This window comes from Gymnoscopelus braueri (assembly GCF_963280865.1).
Source record: "Gymnoscopelus braueri genome assembly, chromosome: 3".
In the NCBI taxonomy this organism is placed as follows: domain Eukaryota; kingdom Metazoa; phylum Chordata; class Actinopteri; order Myctophiformes; family Myctophidae; genus Gymnoscopelus; species Gymnoscopelus braueri.
Window position 1 is genome coordinate 26,028,534 of NC_137612.1, and position 20,880 is coordinate 26,049,413.

Below are 20,880 nucleotides of genomic sequence, written 5' to 3' on the forward strand. Positions count from 1 at the left end.
TATCCATGTCAATCTCCCACGTGTGTGATGTGATGATGAGCGTGTGCACAAAGTCATTGATCTCAACCTCAGGCAGCAGATCTGCTCTCTTTACAGGGTCACCACTTTCCCAGATTCACACAAAGTCTCTCTCCATCACCCCCCTGTCCTCCACCTGTTCCCCTGAGATCTAACCATTGTCCCTCCGCAGTGAGAGCATTGAGCATGATGCATTCTCCATTGTCTAACCAAGCAATTTCATTGGCTAAGACTGTGAGAAAGTCCAACCAGACCCAGACCCACACATTCATATGGAGATTGGGGACTATAAATAGGAGGGATGAAACCAGTAGAGATCAGATTCTCTCTGAGACCTCTACAGCACAGAGATCAGCCATGGCTCCTTCAATCACTTCACCAACCATCTCTTCTAAGGAGAACCTGACGCTGAATCACAAGGTAAATTGAAGACTATAGTGTCAATAAATATCAATAATAATTATTTGTACTTATTCAAATGTATGTTGTTCTTCAGAATAAGTTTATTAATGATGCCTTTCTTCTTTCTGCAGCAAAGGAAACCATTGGTGGAGAAGTTACGCAGAGAGCGAATCAACAGCAGCATTGAGCAGCTCAAGTCTCTCCTGGGTCCAGAGATCCTCAAACAACAAGGTGACTCCAAGCTGGAGAAAGCAGACATCCTGGAGATGACAGTTTGCTTCTTGACACGACAGCAGCAGTATCAACCTGTCAACTCAGCACCTGTCAATCAGGGATACTCCAGGTGTGTCCAAGAGGTGGTGCACTTCCTGTCCAAGGATGAGGTGAAGATACAGTCCCAGAGAAGACTGCTGGACCACATCCAGAACCTGCAGTCATCCTCTGACAAGAACATGAAGGAGACTTGTTTGCTTCAGCTGAGGTCTTCAGTTCAGTCCAGCATCACCAAAGAGAAGAATCCAGTCAGCATCGCTCTCTGGAGGCCATGGTAGAAAATTACAGACTGGAGCAAACAAATTCAATTGACCACATTGGTCAAAGATGTTTGTGCCAGAATGGCATACTTTTATGAAAGAAAAGCTAAATAATGTTGTACAATTAGTTGTACATACAGTGGACTGAAAAGACTCTATCACCTCATTTGAGGTCTTTGTATTTTGCTCTCAAAATGAGAACAGCAGTTGATTTCTTTTTGCTTTTTGCTTTCTTAAATTTTTAAGGAATTCAATTATTTGTTTCTACGATGACCATTTATGGTGATTCACCATGTTGACTATTTTGAATATCAAAATTAATCAGATTACCCTGACTCAGTACATTGTTTCTAAAAGCAAATGTTACTTTTCCTTCCCCATGGGAATATTTAGTGTCGATGACATAATTTATGTCTCCTTGATGGAGATACTATTTGTGATCTTAATTCTTTTTTGAGAACATTGTTTTCTTTTAAGATTAGATATTGATATTCAATATCAAATTTGATAGAACATACATCTGTATTTTTTGACAGATTTCAGGATTCTCTCTGTTGAGAGAACTGTTCCAAACAAATGTGCTGAATTTTCACTCTGTGGGTGACAGCACTCCTACCTTCAATGAAGTAAATGTTACTGTTGTTTACAACAAATTATTTCAAAATGAATGTATCTCTTCAAACCAAGTGGATGCGAATAAAAACAATCTTAAAAAACAATGAGTGTCCTCGTGTTATTTTGTGTAATTGAATCCCAGGGATTAGTCTACAAAAGATGTCGTTGAATTTCTTAAGGTATAAAACTTAAACATGTTGTTAGTATTAAAGGGATAGTTCACCCCCAAAATGACTTTTTTTTCTATTGATTAGTCACCCCATGGAGACTTGAATTCGTGGATATTTTTAAGTTTTTGTCACATTCCTAAGCCAATAATTTGATGACCAGTGGACTGGTAGGCAGCGGTCTTCAACCAGAACCGCTGCCAGTCATCAAATTATTGGCTTAGGAATGTGACAAAAACAAAAAAATATCCATGAAATCAAGTCTCCATGGGGTGACTAATAGACAGGGAAAAAAAGTCATTTTGGAGATGAACCATCCCTTTAATATAGGCCTTTACAGGGTGTTGATTAAGATGCCTTCAAATTAATTTGACCTTTGAAGTCAGCTCACTGTTAGTTTGTTTGAAAAGCACAGGAAGAACTTGTACCAATAATAATGATAATAATTATTGTTATGATGACCATTATTAATCATAATCATAATAATTTATGGATCAGGGTCAATTGCGATCCCTGTATTTGTATGTACTTTTTTCCTCATCCAATGAACATGTACACACAACAGGCCTAAGTAGATAGCCTATGTGAGTATATAGTACCTTGGGATCTTTAAGTCTTCCCAGTGATGGATTGGTAGAATGAAGCACTATCAAACTTGAAGTTAGTTATATCAGTAGAAGTAGTTTATTACAATAGGTAACAGCAAAGCAGCATCTGTATAGCAACGATGTTCACACTCAGGTCTTCCTAATATCTCTGCCCCTTTTCCGTCTATCTTACTAATATATCTGGGCACTATCGTCATCACCGGGCATCACCCGTAATCCTCTCATCATACAAATATTTGTTATCTCTCCACTGTGTCCCACATGGGACCACAGTGTCGAACACCACCTGTTGTTTGCCTGCTTATATTTGTCAAGTCATTCCCCCTCCCTTGTGTTCTTCTAGTTCTTTCTAGCGGTTTCTACGTTGTTCCTTATCGGCCTGAGGTTACTAGGTCTCAAGCGCTCCCTGGTTGCTCCCTAATCCTGCCCCAACCAGCTGTGCTTAGCTGTGGACCTTATTCGTCATATGCTGTCACTAGGGATGTTTGCTGTCAGTAGAGGCTGATTTACCTCTAATTCTGGACATGTAAATCCTTTTGATTAACACCCACTTCTGGGCAGAGGAGTGGGCAGCTTATCTCGATTTACTGACAAATCAACTGGAACTGGCCCTCAACTGGAACTGAAATGGAAGTCTAGTATTTCCTTATTCTTCCAGTACCTTCTATGTTAATACAGTTTAGCAGGCCCGGGTCATAGGTCACGACCTTCTGCGCCCACACCTACTATTGAAAAGGCAATGATGTAACCAGAGGTGTGAAGTGAGTTGCCCTCATGTATAGTCCAGTGGTTCTCAACATCGGCTCCAGGGCCCTCAGAGGTCCTTGAGGGTGTCTGTTCCGCGAACTGCCTTATCCCATATTGTTGAAGCGCAAGGGGGCGGGGGCCGGGTGGGGAGAGAATCAGCGCACTGAAGTCAAGGCACAGACTACTGTGTTGTTGACGGACAACGGATGCACGCTTATGAGAAACAACAAAAATAAAACCTGGCAAAACAGTTGCGTGCATTAGCGCTATAGGCTACAGTGAAGTAATTATTCAGTCCGACTTCACTGTAGCCTATTGTAGCCTTTTCATAAATGATATTTGTACTTAGGCTGTCCTGAAAGTTTATAATATTTAGAGAAATTTAAAGTTTAAAATACAAAAGTAGTAGTAGTAGGCGAGAATTAGCAAACTGGACATTTAGACTGAATGTTTCCTTTATCCTCATCTTGCGCTAATGCACACAACTGTTTTGCCAGGTTTTATTATCATATTATCATAAGCGTGCATCCGTTGTCCGTCAACAACACAGTAGTCTGTGCCTTGACTTCAGTGCGCTGACTCTCACTGTCCCCATGTAAACCTTTATGGGTCTGTAACTCAGAGAGTTTACAAATTAAACCAAAATTGAATTGAATACCAAGGCCCTCATTGGAAACAAGTCCGCAAGGACTTTTATGAACGGACCTGTTAGACAAAGTATTTTAAATGTAACTGTGCTGTTTTACTTCTTTTTTTTTGCCTAATAAAATATTTAATCAATCCAAAAAAAAAAACTACGGATCCATTTGATTTCATTTGTACATTCTTAGATTTAACTTAGTAAGTGTCACTTAGTAAGTGATATTCTTTGGTTAAAACATTTTTTTTGTTAAAGCCCTTAAAGGTTAAAGCTCTATATTATGATAGTAATCATTGTTAGTGAGTGTTTGTTCAGTAACAGGGGTCTCCCCGCCGTGATGTAAAGTAACTAAGTAAATTTACTCAAGTACTGTACTTCAGTACAATTTTGAGGTACTTTTACTTTACTGGAGTATTTCCAATTGCTTTCAGTGCTTTTACTTCTACTCCGCTACATCTCAGAGGCAAATATTGTACTTTTACTCTACTACAATTATTTGAAAACTTTAGTTACTAGTTACTTTGCAGATTTAAATTATTACATTATAAAACATACATTAACCACTTTAGCCCTATTTTATTACCTATAGATATTTGAAAATAGCAGATCTACAGATGCGACGAGTTGTGAGCTTGTAGATTTTGTATTTTCAAACATTTTTGTACTTTTACTTTTGGTACTTGTATACATTTTGATACCAATACTTTAGTACTTTTACTCAAGTGAATTTTTAATTCTGGACTTTACTTGTAACAGAGTAGCCTACTTTTACATTGCAGTATTGCTACTTTTACTTAAGTAAAACATTTGAGTACTTTTTCCACCACTGTCTCTCAGGTCTGTCACTCCAGCTCTTTAATAAACAAAAAATACATATTCAGGTGTGTTGCCAATTTCAGCCAATCAAGAGAGAATACCCATTTATCAGTTTACATTTTATAGTGTTCCAGCTCCAATTTTGTCTGCTCATTTCTTTGTGTCATCATTTCCAATTCAACTTATTTAATCTGTATCCTGTATGCATTCTCTCTCCTGATTGGATGAAATTGGTATTGAATTGAATTGAATTGAGTTGATTTAACAGTGAGACTGGGGTCCCAGAAATAAAAAGAAATATATAAAACAGGGGTCCGTGGTTTCATGCATATCAAAGTAGCAGTCCTTGAAATGAAGAAGGTTGCCAATAACTGCTGTAGACTACAGGTCATAATAGTGGTTTACTACATGTAGCTTGCATTCCAGAGATCAAAGCCAGGTGTTTCTCATTAAATGTCATTATGACTATATTATATTTTTATATTTAGTGCTCATGGTCAGTGCCATGTCGCTATACGGAATTGAAGTTCTTATAACTAAAACCAATGTGGTTTCACATTAGGCCCAGAGGAACCAATTGATGTCAGACACATGAATGGGAATACTACAGTTGGCATTTTGTATGTCTTTAATTGTTTGGAATGAATCTTTAAACAAAAAATATATTTCATTTGGTGATAAAAAAAGAAGAATATGCATCTGTATTATACAGTAAAATACAATATACAGTAATACGTTCCTTTTCAAAAGAAAACAATATGGTACGCCTTGAAACAAGGCAGTATTTAAATGTTCACACAAAGAGATAAGCATTATTCTGTTATGAATGCATATACACTACACAATGATGACCATTTAAATTCATTCAGACCTCACTGATTAAAATAATGGAGTCATGAGGCTTCAAGTTCTGAGATACCAATTTTGGTGCATTAGATATAGCCTACTTAATTTGGTAGTGTGCATCCACCCATAAGTGAATGCATCCAATATATAGAACTCAGCAGCTTCACCATTTCTTGCATAGCAGAGTCTTTGTTGGGAACTTTGGGAGGAGGAAGAAATGTCCAATGTCCAATGTATACAAAGCAGCACAAAGAACTGTTGCAGAATTTATGTTATCTGCTCATCATGAACCTCCTTCACTTTTGTCCATTCATCCGTCCCTGGTTATTCTCATAAGTAGATTGATGTTTCATCCTCTGGGGCAGGAAAGAGATCAACCTTCAACATTTGGAGCGTCTGTTGTGTGACAGCAGGGTCTTCACTTGAATAATCTTGACATCATTCTGTCGTTCTCTTCACAAATAAGTAGTGTAGAGGGGTTCGTCGTGATGCATATCAACACCAATATATATTGTGCTATAAATACACAGACAAAACAATGTCTCTGAAATCAATTACAGTCAATATGTAGACACTGAGAACTCCAAAAATGTCTAGAAGCACTTTCAGACACTTTTATCTCTTCCTGGTCACGGTTAAAGACACAGTCGTGCTACATCTTCGTCTGCAGTGGGAAAGAGACGAAGGATGTCTCTTGAACATTTAGAGTAGCCGTTGTGTGATAGTAGGGTCTTTCTAAGGGTAAAGAAGGACACAATCTTCTCCAGGAGGTCTGAAGCGGGGATCCCATTCTGCAGGTGTTCTCCGATCAGATCCTTTAGCTTCTCTACACCCGTGCTGCATTTCCTCTCCAACATGTGGAGATTGCATCTGTACCTGTGAGAATCAGAACAGCCATGAATTCTTAGTTTCTAATGACTTACATTTTGATCACAGAGCTCACTATATAGGAGACGTTCAGTCAAATAATAATTCACAGGCCTAACATTGCCTTAAACATGCATTAACTCAGGACTAATGGTCCAACAGACCATTACAATTCCTATAAGTATCCAATAAGATATTCCAATGTTCCAATAGAATAATTTAGGATCCTGCCATTGAAAAATCCGGTAGGATTTTTTGACTATGGTATATAGTTTGAGAGAAACAAAACATTCAAAAGCACTTTTCCCCCCCGCAAGGATTGCAATACACGTAGAATCACTACACGTTAATGCATCTATTTACAGTTAAATTAACACTGAATTAATACAATTAATACACGAATGACCAGGTTGAAGTTTTAAAGAAGCCATAACATACCTAATGTAGTGGCTCTTTGTGGCGTCCTGAAGAGCGAAGTCGAAGTAAGCCATTGTAGGATGAAGGTCCTCAGTTACTGTTTTTCCTAAAGAAACGTTTCGCTGGTTTTGGCTTGTTTTCTGCTGTAGTTGATCTCATATGTGTTGAGAGGGTCTTCTCTAATATCTGCTGTATCTTCTCTCTGAATTTATGCTTCTTTTATCCTCATCGTCTCTGCCATCCATCCAATCAGGAAGCCCAGAGTGTGGGACAATAGGCTGAATTTAATGGCTGCTGCAATGGAACAGGTGGGATGTTGTGTATGCCCTTCATTACAAGGTCAGCTAAATTATTCTCTGGGAAAGTGTCAGTACCCATGTGGACCCAGGGCAATCTTTATTGCTATTCTGATGTTTGAACACAGAGGCTATAAATTAACAGAACTTACATCACTGGAAGAACATGTAAAAAATTAAACCATGTTTTGTAATTTCTCCATCAAAACAGGACGATGTATTTAACATTGATGAGAAAATCCCAAAGCCAAGAACAGGACAGCCAAGACTCTAGTTACAATAGAACTAATGTACATGAATCATTTTCTGGGTCTGAGAAACTTCCAGTCAGTCAAGTGTTTTATTAACAGTATCTCAAGTTTTTTCAGAAGAAAAAATAAGATTCGGCCCTATAGCTCATATCATTTGGTTCTGTAAAGCTAATCAAACATTGTATGAGAGCACACATTACACATCGTCAATGGAGCACTCGGTTTTGAACTTTAGTTAAAATAAAAAATAAATCTATATTTAAAAAATAGATATGCATCATCTATATTTTATTATCTATATTATACTTGTTTTTAATTCTTTTATTAATTCTGCTGTCTTTTACTGGGAGAAACATCATTTCGTTTATTTTTCTAACACTGCTTGCAGAAGGAAAACTATTGACAAATAAAGCAATCCTGAATCTTGACCTTGAATATTTCAATATTTGCAAATATTTGAACCAAAGACCAAAGCAATACAATATGTGACACACTCCCATCTAAATGCCGTAAATGTGTTGTTGTTCCTACATGCAGCAGCTTTCATCAGTGAGCCCAGCTCAGACAGATGGTTTATCTGTAAACTGGCCCATAAGCCTATACCTCTGTCCTTTGCATGGGACCAGTCCTGGGGCTTTGTCAGGGCCGACACACTTCCATTGTGAGTGGGGCTGACAGCCTGCATAGTGAAGTGTGGGAAGCCGTGTGTGGCAGTGGCTCCCAGCTCCAGAGAGAGGGGGGGGGGGGGGGCGTGTGACCGGGGCAGGGAGGGAGCCAGCTGTGGGAGATCAGATGAGGGAAGTGAGAAACCTGAGACTCTGCACAGATAGACAGAATGATAGCGGTGATACTATACTTATTTGTGCGCTGGTGTCTCGTGCACAGAAAATAGCCAGTCTACATATGCCAGTGGTGGAAAGTAATTAACTACATGTAGGCTACTCAAGTACTGTACTTAAGTAACATTTTGAGGTATTTTTTACTTTCTTCAGTATTTACAAATTTCAGTGCTTTTACTTCTACTCCACTACATCTCAGAGGAAAGTATTGTACTTTTACTCCACTACAATTATATGAAAACTTTAAAGACGGGGTGCCGTGATTTTCAGTGATCCCCCCCCCCCCCCCTAAAACATAATCATCAGGTATTATGGTTATACTAACTAGGAGGAAGATTTTTTTTTCAAAAAAGTGTACAGAAAGTGTTAAAAATATGTTTTTCTGTGGACACGCCTCCAGTTCATACCTGGTTCTCACCTTAGCACCTCCTCCACCACCTTAGCACCACCCACCTGTCCTAGTCCCTCCTCCTCCTCATGCCCACACCTGTTGTGTTATTATAATGAGGGGGAGGGTATATTTTTACTGTGTCACTAAAGTGCTGTTTTTCTATTGGCACGTTTGACCCTCAAGGTTTCAGCCTCCAGGAAGAAACTCAAAATAGTCAGAGAAGACATAAAACACCATAAAAACACCACCAGGGGGCTTAATGAAGTTCTATCAACCTCATAGACACATGAAAAACAGAAAAAGTGCAAAACCATGGCACCACCTCTTTAATTACTAGTTACTTTGTAGATTTTGATTATTATTACAAAACACACTAACCACTTCAGCCCAATACATATTTCGGCCATTTGAAAATAGCCGATCTACAAGATTGTAGATCTGCTATTTTCAAAAGATTTTCTATACATTTTTGAAACAGGACATTTTATGTGATGAGTACGATCTACTTTTGGTACTTTAAAGGGTTAGTTCACCCCCCAAATGACTTGTTTTCTATTGATTACACACCCCATGGAGACTTGAATTCATGGAGATTTCCATTTCTCCTACCAGAGACATTGGCATCTTTCCGTCGGTCGTCATATTATTGGCTTACGAATGAGACAAAAAAATTATAATCTCCATGAATTCAAGGCTTCATGGAGTGTGTAATCGATCGAAAATAGGTCATGTTTTGGGTGAACTATCCCTTTAAGTATATTTTGATTTTAAATATTTTTGTACTTTTACTCAAGTAGATTTTGAATACTGGACTTTTACTTGTAACATAGTATTTCTACATTGTGAAATTGAGTACTTTTTCCACCACTACTACATGCTCACAAAAGGCTTGCAGCTTAACGCATTGTGAGCTTGTAGATCTGCAGACAGAGTCAGAAAGACATGATGGATAATGGAAAGCTGGGAATCCAGCTTTTCTGACATATTCCCAGTAACTATACCATCGTCCACACAGTAAACTCATTTGTGTTCAATTAGCTCTGAGTGTAAAAATAGACCTGTTGCAGTCATACCTGTTGCTATAAGCACTGAGTTACAGCAAAATCCACCCGGTGTCCATATTTTAGGCATATCATTTCATATGCTCCATTCATATCATATGCGAACATTTTCAACATTTAGATAAAAACAAAAACAAAATATTTCACAATGTTCAGAAGTAGCGAACATAACCGATCTACAAGCTTGGAGCATGTAGAGGTGGGATGCATTGTGAGCTTGTAGATCGGTTATTTGCAAATACAACAAAGATTATGCACTTGGCAAACTCCTTGAAATGTAATTGTTTTCCTGTAATGTGTTGCACTTGTGTTAATGTCAAGAATAAAACTATGTGCCAGCAGCATACCAAAACATATTATATATACTTATTTCCAAACCAAAGCTGATGAAAAAAATGATTTATCAGTCCCAATAAAGTGATTAGGAAGAGTCAATCATTTTCTTTTCACAAATGGCAACAACATAATTCTTGGTTTAAGAATTAGTTCTTACATTAACCACAGATAACGTTTTATAATACGATAATCCAATGACATTAAGATCTAGTCAAAAACGTAATAAAAACATAATAAGACACCTATTTTTTTTTAACTTTGTTGTACTGTAGTTAATTTGGAGACCTTTATCAGTGAATGGAGAAAAGATAATGGACAAAAAAGGTTGCAGTTGATGTTTGTTTATTGAAAAAGACTCAGCAATACATTCTTCAACTGAGCTGAAGGCAAATAGAAGTGATGACACATCACAACAATAACTTGGATATTTCTCCAAAACACTTTACTCAAATAGAGTAGAGGATTTACAATGAGAACTTGTCTCTATGAGAGACGTAGGACATTGTATGACATGAGAAAACATTACTCTCCATTCCACAATTGGTTGTTGAAAACAACATTACATTTTGTAGGAAGACATGCAATTGATCAAAATAAGATCATAAAATATACCAGGTTTTGCCAATCACATAAGTGATGATACAAAGTTGAATAACCAGAGTATTCAGTCAATAACATTCATAGAGAAAGAAGATGCACATTGTCATAACAATGCTAGTGTCAAGAGAAAATTCTGACTGTACATTAGATTAATATGCCTTTTTTAAAACAAAAAGATAGATTTAACCAAAGACTTTAAGGACAGTACAGTAAGTTTCAGATCAATATAATTAATCCGTAACTGTCAGGCAAATACATTGTCATGTCGAGATGTCAGCGGAAATATCCAACGCATAACTTCTAGGCTGACAGGTAAATTCAATATTATATTGCATTATACTGCTGAAGATACTTCACAATACACATTGTCATAACAATGTTAGTGTCACTAGAAAATAATGTCAGTATATAAAGTTGGGTATGCCTTTTTAACAGAAGCGCATATCAAAACTATTGATCTTACAATAGATCAGGCTTAATAAATCACTTGGATTAAAAGTATGTCTCCACTTGAGGGAGGACATTAAAGGTTTTAGATCAATATAACTGATCTCTAACTGTCAGGTAAAAACATTGTCATGCCAGTGAAAAGATCCACCTCACAACTTAAAATCTGCATTGACAGAAAAATGCAACATCATGATGTATCAGTTGCTCTCTGCCTTAATATAAAGCAGTGTAGTTTCTTCGGTGTCTAGGAAAATTCAACTTTTCTGATGAAAAGAAAAAGTTGTTTTAAGAACATTAGCCTACAAGTAGTTAAAAAAACTTTTTTACAAAGTTTACATGCTGAAGACCAAGTCTTTCTGTATTGAAAATACAGCTGTTTGTCAGAAATCTTGGACCAATATGGTCAACTCAATTGATCAGGTTCGAGCTCTAGTCTGTAGTTTTCTACCAGGGCCTCCAGAGGGCGATGTTGACTGGACTCCTCTCTTTGGTGATGCTGGACTGAACTGGAGACCTCAGCTGAGGCAAACAAGTCTCCTTCATGTTCTTGTCAGAGGATGACTGCAGGTTCTGGAAGTGGTCCAGCAGTCTTCTCTGGGACTGTATCTTCACCTCATCCTTGGACAGGAAGTGCACCACCTCTTGGACACACCTGGAGTATCCCTGATTGACAGGTGCTGAGTTGACAGGTTGATACTGCTGCTGTCGTGTCAGGAAGCAAACTGTCATCTCCAGGATGTCTGCTTTCTCCAGCTTGGATTCAGCTTGTTGTTTGAGGATCTCTGGACCCAGGAGAGACTTGAGCTGCTCAATGCTGCTGTTGATTCGCTCTCTGCGTAACTTCTCCACCAATGGTTTCCTTTGCTGCAGAAAGAAGAAGGGTATCATTAATAAACATATTCTGAAGAACAAGACAAGCTTGAATAAGTACAAACAATTATTATTGATATTTATTGACATTTAGTCTTCAATTTACCTTGTGGTTCAGAGTCAGGTGTTCCTTAGAAGAGCTGATTGGTGAAGTGATTGTAGGAGTCATGGCTGATCTCTGTGCTGTAGAGGTCTCAGAGAGAATCTGATCTCTACTGGCTTCATCCCTCCTATTTATAGTCCCCAATCTCCATATGAATGTGTGGGTCTGGGTCTGGTTGGACTTTCTCACAGTATTAGCCAATCAGAGAGCCAGGAAAGACAATGAGGAATGTAGTGCTGCCCACATGCTCAATGCTCTTACTGCTGAGGGACAATGGTTAGATCTCAGGGGAACAGGTGGATGACTGGGGGCTGATGGAGGGAGACTTTGTGTGAATCTGGGAAAGTGGTGACCCTGTAAAGAGAGCAGATCTGCTGCCTAATGGTTTGGGATCAATGACTTTGACTGAGCAGTGAGCACACGCTTATCATTACATCACACACGTGGGAGACAGATAACAATTAATTAATGGTGTAACAGCTAAACAAGGGGAGGGGAGGGGAGGGGAGCGGAGGAGAGGAGAGGGGGGAGAGGAGGGGAGAGGAACAACTGACAATATTTTTTACACCAAACCCTTTTAACTTGATTTTCTTAATTATTATTATGCATACATCATAATTTAAACATTAAACATCAAGATGTGAGGGCCGCGAAGCGGCCCAAACATCTAGTTCTTTTAATTGATGCTTCGATGTAATGTGCATGAATGAAGCAGATGTTTCTCCTGTCTTGTGACTTGACGTCATGTGAGTAGAGAGTTGGTCAGAGTTTCCCACACTGTGTCCTGTGTGCTGTGGTCAGTGCACTACAAAAGGACTTTGAATGGCCTTTAGTGACGGCTTGTGTTGTCTTGACACAGAACCTGATATCACAAACCATCTGGAGGGAAAGGACCTCATTGGCTGGCACAAGTTTTAGAATTAACATCGAAGAAACACAACTAAAGTAATTTATTACTTTACTATTTTGTTCTGGGAGGATGATTAAACTACATGAATTTGAATGCCTTTAAGATCAAAACTACTGATGTAGAATTACCTGGCGATAGTAACAGGAAATTCATAACAGTAAACCTTTGTGACACAAGCCACAAGGCAATTCATTCGTCTTTGTATGAATTATACGGTGGCTAACGTTTAGCATTTTCTTGGGCATTCAATTTTAGTAGATAAAAGCCTTCAGTATTTTCAAAGACGCAGCCCTTGGAAGTTAAAAATAACATTTGAGAAACACAAGTACATTTATCAATAGGCTACATAATGGTCACATAATATGTAACAATGACTGCTCTTTTGTGTATATTGCTTGAAGTGACGCTGTTCAAATAGTAGACTAACATCAAAAGTCTTCTCTCCTTGATTAACTTGATAAATATTTTAGTATACAGTCAAATCCTCAATGTTAATTTAGCAATTTCTGTCCGATTTGGCCTTTATGCATATGGACCTTTCTGGGTCTGTAATTCTGAGCATGTACAAATGTGGTTTGTTACATCTGTACACTCTCAGGATTAACTGAGGATTTTATGGTGTATGAAACATGAATGTGGAGGTATGTACATAATGAGACGGGTGCCAGTTCCCCTGGAGGGGATTGAGGTCCTGACCTGGGACACTGCTCTCCAGAGCATTCCCACACTTTGGTCATTGACAGGTCTCTCACTGAACAATAGGCTGCGGCATGTGCCTACTACTTAAATGCTAATTCCTCCCACTAGCAGATTCTGTTAATTATCTCATTGTATACCTATTTTGTTTGCAAACAGACACAAATCCGTAATTAATGTAAGCAAGTAGTGCATACAAGTAAACAGATGATAAAGTCTTAATGGTTGGACTTCTAGCTTTCCTCACGCAAGAAAATGATCATATATACATTTAAATATAAATATACGGTAGCTAACACTGGCCCAACAGTTGTGTTGTTGTAAGCCCCTGTTAAATAAACAAAATAAAATAAGTCAAAACGAGAACATGTATTTTGGTAATACATCAACAAACAAAAACAAAACAGTGGCTTAGCAGGTTTTCACATATTTTAACACTCAGTGTTTGATTTATTTTGAGGAAATACCACCTAATTTGAAGACTTTGAATACTAGTAAAATTTACTCTCATACATACATGACATGGCAAGACATTAAGCACAGTGTAGAAATACAATAACAATCTATTTTAAAAAATCCATTTCCATGTTTACATAATTTGAAGAATAAGAAGAAGCATTGCCCCTTCTAGTATGTTGAAACTAAACTAAAACTAGAACACAGTTCAAACCACCTTGCCATCAGCCCTCCTCGTCCCCCCAGGGTAGAGAGTCTGGGGATCTTAGTATAATTTGTATGTTCAATTTGAATCCAACATAGAAAAAACATTTTTTGTGATTTTCATCGTCCCAAAACAAACAACAATTTACGATTATTTTCCTTTTTTTATCAAAAAAAGTTAAATCTTGAAAACTCTAATAAAAAATGCACGAACATGGTCTGGGGATCTTAGTATCCCCAGACCAAAAATGCCCAATTTTTTCGGTCCTTGCTCACCCCTCCAGCACTAAATAGTTTTTTTCTGTGGACTCTACTTATGTGACCATTTACCCTGTTGTTTGTTGACTAGGGTTAGTGACATTTACTCTGATCCTGCACTTTGTAAGTTGCTCTGGAGCGTCTGCTAAATGCCTAAATTATAAGTAGATAAAAAAATATCAAGCCAATCTGTGTTCACTGGAGTGTGTTAGTTTGCCCTCATATATACTGTATGTCTATGATCACATTAGCTTGTGTGAGCTCATTGTCCATGTTTTTATTTTCTTGTTAGTCAGTGTGCCATATCAACATTAAGTTTAATCATGACACCACATCAAAATAAAAATATTTCCATTAGATTTAGATTTTCCTCAGTACATAACAACCTCAATAGTATATTATTTTTTCTTTCTTCCTTTGAAATGTTTTCTATCACATCTGACCTTAGAGTAGTAACCCACCTATCTCCCAGGCTCCCTCCCCAGTCAGAGTTCAGAGTTTGAATGAATGTTGAATTATGTGCAGGAAGTAATTTGCATACAGATGTGAGGGGACTTAATTTAATTGACTACATTTAAAAAAGATATATATTTTATTTTAAAAGAAAAATCCTCTTTCTCACACTTATGCCAGTGTGCCAGTGATTACCCTCGCTGTGCCAATGTTGGGATCCGTGCCTAAGGTTGACTACCCCTGCAGTAGACCCTAAAGTTAACTTTTGTTTTGGTTCTGTATACCATACACCTTACATTTGGTATTATGACTCAGGACTACCAAAATCATGGTCTGAAAAAGAATAACGTTACTGAAATATAAAAATAATTTATAGCACAAAATTGCAATCATTATTACCGGTATTCTTTTTTGTGATGCATGTTCAAACTCCCATATAACCGTAAATGTTGGATATCTAAAATTACATATATTGAGGTTTACAAATACATTTAAAGTTTGATGTAATAGTTTGAAATAAAATGATATGCCTTATTATTCTAATATTTTACATATAACAGTATGTAACATCATTATATTTGTATGGATCTGATAGAGACTTGTGTCAATGGGTAGAGAAAATGCAAATGGAAAGAAAGATGGCAGTTGAGGTTGGTTTATTCAAAAAGAACTCCATGAATCACAAATCAGGTGTAAATTCCTCAACTGAAGGCAGATAAACGTGATGACACATCACAACAATAACTTGGACATTTCTCCAAGACACTGAACTCAAATAGAGTAGAGGGTTTACAATGAGAACATGTCTTTATGAAAGACATATCACATTATATAAATTGAACAATATTGTGAGTAAATATTACACTTCATGTAAACTGTTCATAGAAACATGATGTTTAGTAACATAAGCAAATAAGAAAAATAAGACCTTAAAACAGATCAGGTTTTTTGGATCGATGTGATGACAAAAATCTAAATGATACACATCATCATAATAATAACAGTGTCACTACAAAAAAGCGACAGCAGGAAATTAAGCATTCCTTTAAAAAAAAGGATCTATATTGTAAAGACCTTGCATATCCATATAGGATATAGTGCATGATGGCAAAATGTCATTGAAATTAAGCACTTCCAGTTCAACTTGAACTCCAACAATCAAGTAATAAATGTCACAAAAATATGACTATGAATATGAATACAGCGTACATGCTGCTATCTGTCTTTGCATTAAAGACACAATGATTATTCTTTTCATTTTCTCAGGAATATGCATTTTCTAATCATCATAATAATGTCAGTGCCACTACAAAAAAGTAACAGCAGTGAGTTAACAATTCAATTTATCTATAATGTAAAGACCTGCATAACCATATTGAATATGAAACGCATAATGGTAAAATGTCATTGACATTAAGCACTTTCAGTTCAACTTGAACGGCAACAATCAAGTAATAAATGTCACAATAATATGACAGCATGAATCCAGCAAACAAGCTGCTATCTGTCTTAAAGACATAGTGATAATTATTTCTAATCAAATTAGTTTAAACATTAAACATTAACGCTATTAAAAAGCTTTCTGTAGAGAAAAACTATACTTTCTGTATTGAATGATACAGTTCTTGTCAGTCTTGGACCAATATGGTCAACTCAGTTAGTCAGGTTGGAATTCCAGTCTGTAGTTTACTACCAGGGCCTCCAGAGGGCGATACTGACTGGACTCTTCTCTTTGGTGATGCTGGACTGAACTGGAGACCTCAGCTGAGGCAAACAAGTCTCCTTCATGTTCATGTCAGAGGATGACTGCAGGTTCTGGAAGTGGTCCAGCAGTCTTCTCTGGGACTGTATCTTCACCTCATCCTTGGACAGGAAGTGCACCACCTCTTGGACACACCTGGAGTATCCCTGATTGACAGGTGCTGAGTTGACAGGTTGATACTGCTGCTGTCGTGTCAGGAAGCAAACTGTCATCTCCAGGATGTCTGCTTTCTCCAGCTTAGAGTCAGCTTGTTGTTTGAGGATCTCTGGACCCAGGAGAGACTTGAGCTGCTCAATGCTGCTGTTGATTCGCTCTCTGCGTAACTTCTCCACCAGTGGTTTTGCTGCAGAAAGAAGAAAGACATCATTAATAAACATATTCTGAAGAACAACATACATTTGAGTAAGTACAACCAAATATGAACAATATTTAAGTGTCTGTTCAGTTGAGTCTTCAATTTACCTTGTGGTTCAGAGTCAGGAGCTCCTTAGAAGAGGTGCATGTTGAAGTGATTGTAGGTGCCATGGCTGATCTCTGTGCTGTAGAGGTCTCAGAGAGAATCTGATCTCTACTGGCTTCATCCCTCCTATTTATAGTCCCTAATCTACATATGAATGTGTGGGTCTGGGTCTGGTTGGACTTTCTCACAGTGTTAGCCAATCAGAGAGCCAGGAAGGACAATGAGAAATGTAGTGCTGCCACATGCCCAATGCTCTTACTGCTGAGGGACAATGGTTAGACAATGGAGAGAGACTTTGTGTGAATCTGGGATAGTGGTGACCCTGTAAAGAGATCAGATCTGCTGCCTGATGTTGAGATCAATGACTTTGACTGAGCACACGCTCATCATCACATCACACACGTGGGAGACAGATAACAATCATTCATAGGGTAACAGAATGATCTACACAATTTACTGACCATGCAGTGTAAGTTAACACTGTATATTATACACATTCTGCATCTTCTTGTATATCTGGCACTTATGTTCCACATCATTAACATGATACAGACAAAACAAACACTTATCAGCCTATCACACATGTTACTAACATCATGTATCACTTACAATATTGGTATACAGAAGAATTTAAACTGTAAACTGCAAAAATAAATCATGGAAAAATTATTACTGAATATATTGTTGAATTATGATCTTATCAGTGAAGAAGAAACTGGTAACTTCTTTTCACATTTTCAGAAACAAGCTTTCTTAAAATGTTATAATAAAACGTTTTATTTTTTAAGATTTGCCTAAGTTTATGGTGTATGAAACACGAAGGTGGAGGTAGGTACATAATGAGACGGGTGCCAGTTCCCCTGGAGGGGGTTGACATACTGACCTGGGACACTGCTCTCCAGAGCATTCCCACACTTTAGCCATTGACAGGTCTCTCACTGAACAATAGGCATGTGCCTACTACTTAAATGCTAATTCCTCCCTGCAAGCAGATTCTGTTAATTATCTCATTGTATACCTAAGTTGTTGTTTGCAAACAAATCAATTAATGCAAGCAGGTATAGTGCATACATTCACAAGTACACAGATTATAAAGTCTTAATGGTTGGACCTCCAGCTTTCTTCAACAATACAAGAAAAGGATCATATATAAATATAAAGTATAAATATAGCTAGCTCTGGCCCAACAGTTGGGTTGTTCATGACCCCTGTTAAATAAACAGATCAACAAACAGAACACACGCTAATCAGCCTATCACACAATACTGACATGGATACCTACAATATAAGAACCCTGATGTGAAATACAAGAAACGATTGTTGTGTTAAAAAATGCCTCTTTCACTTCAAAACGTATTGTTAGATGACACAAGTGGACGTGGTGTTCAGATGAAGCAGGTATTGCTCCTGCCTGTTCGCTGGAAGTCATGTGAGTAGAGAGTTGGTCAGAGTTTCCCACACTGAGTCTTGTGTGCTGTGGTCAGTGCACTATAAAAGGACTTTGAATGGACCTTTAGTGACTGACGGCTTTTTAGCTCTGTGTTGTTGAGACAGAACAGAACCTGACGTCATAAGCCATCTGGAGGGAAAGCATCTCAATGGATGACTCTGAGGATTTCAAGAAACATGGCTAAAGTAATAAATTAACAAATATAACATTGTTAGTGTAACATTTATAGTGAAACATTACATTTGTATTGTGCAAAAAAAATCTACTCTCCTTGAATTCCTCGATGAATGTTTCAAAATTAAACATGAAGATGGGGGTTTGAGACGGCTCCTTCCTGAAGTGTGCCAATTCCCCTCTGAGAATAGTCAGGTGCTGGTGGGGTTGAGGATGCTAAAGACATTGAACTGGGACTCTGCTCTCCAGAGCTTTCCCACACTCTGTTCATTGACAGAGCTCTCACTGAACAATAGACGTGTGCCTAGTGAAATGTTAATATATCCCAACACCAGCAGTTCCCAATGAACCCCCTCCAAAATATCATTTTCCAGTTGTTTAAGAACAATCAAAAGCTTACTGATGATAAACACACAATGAAGAAAAACATAAAACATTTATCTTCAAGCTCATGATATAGTTTGCTCTTTAGGATAAGCCAGTAATGGATGACATACAAACAATCATGAAATTGATTCTGTGTTAATGGAAATATATAATAATTGTTTGATTCCTTGAAGATTATATTTTTGTTGAAATATAGATACTATAAATGATAGGGCTAGTTCAGAATGGATCAATAAGTGTCCAGAAACCCCCATCAACCTCTGACTCCCCCAGGGTAGAGGTCTGGATCTATTGTCCCATAGGGGCTCTGTGAGTGAGGTTTCTCTGGTTTCCCACACTCTGTCTATTGACTGATTTCAATAGAGAGACAATAGAAGTGTGTCTTCTTATACATTACATTAGTTACACAATGTGATGTCATTGTTTAGGAAAAGCATAGCGGCAAACTTTTGGGATCCACGACACGTTGGTTTTCTGAAAAATAACTGGAATCTTGAGTCATTCCAAATGAATGATGTGGCAATATTATGTAAGACAAACCATGACTTTGTAAAAAAGTGTTTTATGGAATGAGTTAGCTGTTTTCATCTGAAAAGTTACCTCAGAAGAAATGTCATGCCATTTCTGAATAATTTAGCAAACTCTGAATAACTTCCATATCATTAAATCTTCATTGGCATAATATATAAAAAGACAAATAATGTTGATCTTTGCTATTGTAACAACAACATTGAGTCAATCTGGACGCGTTCATAGAGAAAAGGACAAGAAATATGTCAGTTTATGTTTGTTTATTGAAAAAGACTCAATGAGTCACATTGGGTAGGATCAAATTCCTCACCTGAAGATAGATAAAAGTGATGACACATCACAACAATAACGTGGATATTTCTCCAAGACACTGTACTCAAATAGAGTAGAGGATTTACAATAAGAACTCAGATTCTCTATGAGAGACATAAGACATTGTATTAAATGAACAGCATTGAGGATAAACATTACTTTCCTTTCCACAGAGTCGGTTCATAGTCAGAGAACCATAATACTTTGCACACAAAAAACGAATTAAAGAAATAAAATCTTTAAATTAAATGCTAATCACAGAGTGATGAAGTTAAACAACCAGTTTGGTCAAGGACATTCATAAGATGACGTATATTATTATGAAAATATTGGTGTCACTAGAAAATGGTGACAGTAAATTATTTTAAGTATCCCTTTTAAACAAAAGGACAGATTAAACATATTGATCTTACAACAGATCAGTCTTAATTAATCACTTAGATTACAGTAGTACAGTCCACAATGGAAAGGACGGTCATTTGTTTTTAAATAATTTGATCTATAACAATCAGGTAAAACAAAAATGACACAGCTGTGAAGGTCAAGGACATTCATAAGATGACGTATATTATTATGAAAATATTAATGTCACTAGAAAATGGTGACAGTAAATTATTTTAAGTATCCCTTTTAAACAAAAGGACAGATTAAACATATTGATCTTACAACAGATCAGTCTTAATTAATCACTTAGATTACAGTAGTACAGTCCACAATGGAAAGGACGGTCATTTGTTTTTAAATAATTTGATCTATAACAATCAGGTAAAACAAAAATGACACAGCTGTGAAGAAATGTTCACAGCATAATACACGCTTGTCTTACAGGTAGCAGTAATATCAGATTATTCTGATGTATCAGTTGATTCATGCAACATGCATGGTGTCAGTGCCAATGTGCTATCATAGGTTAACATGAAAGACACTTTAGCATATTTTCTTCATTTTCAAGGA

The 20,880-nt window shown here is 37.3% G+C and overlaps 2 pseudogenes across 2 annotated transcripts; one reads left to right on the plus strand and one right to left on the minus strand.

Annotated features, from left to right (window-relative positions):
• Positions 1-319: 319 nt before the first annotated feature.
• LOC308079341 (transcription factor HES-5-like) lies at positions 320-971 on the plus strand (annotated as a pseudogene). Its single transcript has 2 exons — positions 320-438; positions 552-971. The product of its transcript is annotated as a transcription factor HES-5-like (transcript).
• A 10,373-nt stretch (positions 972-11,344) lies between these two features.
• Positions 11,345-17,193, minus strand: LOC308079360 (transcription factor HES-5-like; annotated as a pseudogene). Its single transcript has 2 exons — positions 17,075-17,193; positions 11,345-11,764 (listed from the first exon to the last, which is right to left on the minus strand). The product of its transcript is annotated as a transcription factor HES-5-like (transcript).
• Positions 17,194-20,880: the final 3,687 nt, after the last annotated feature.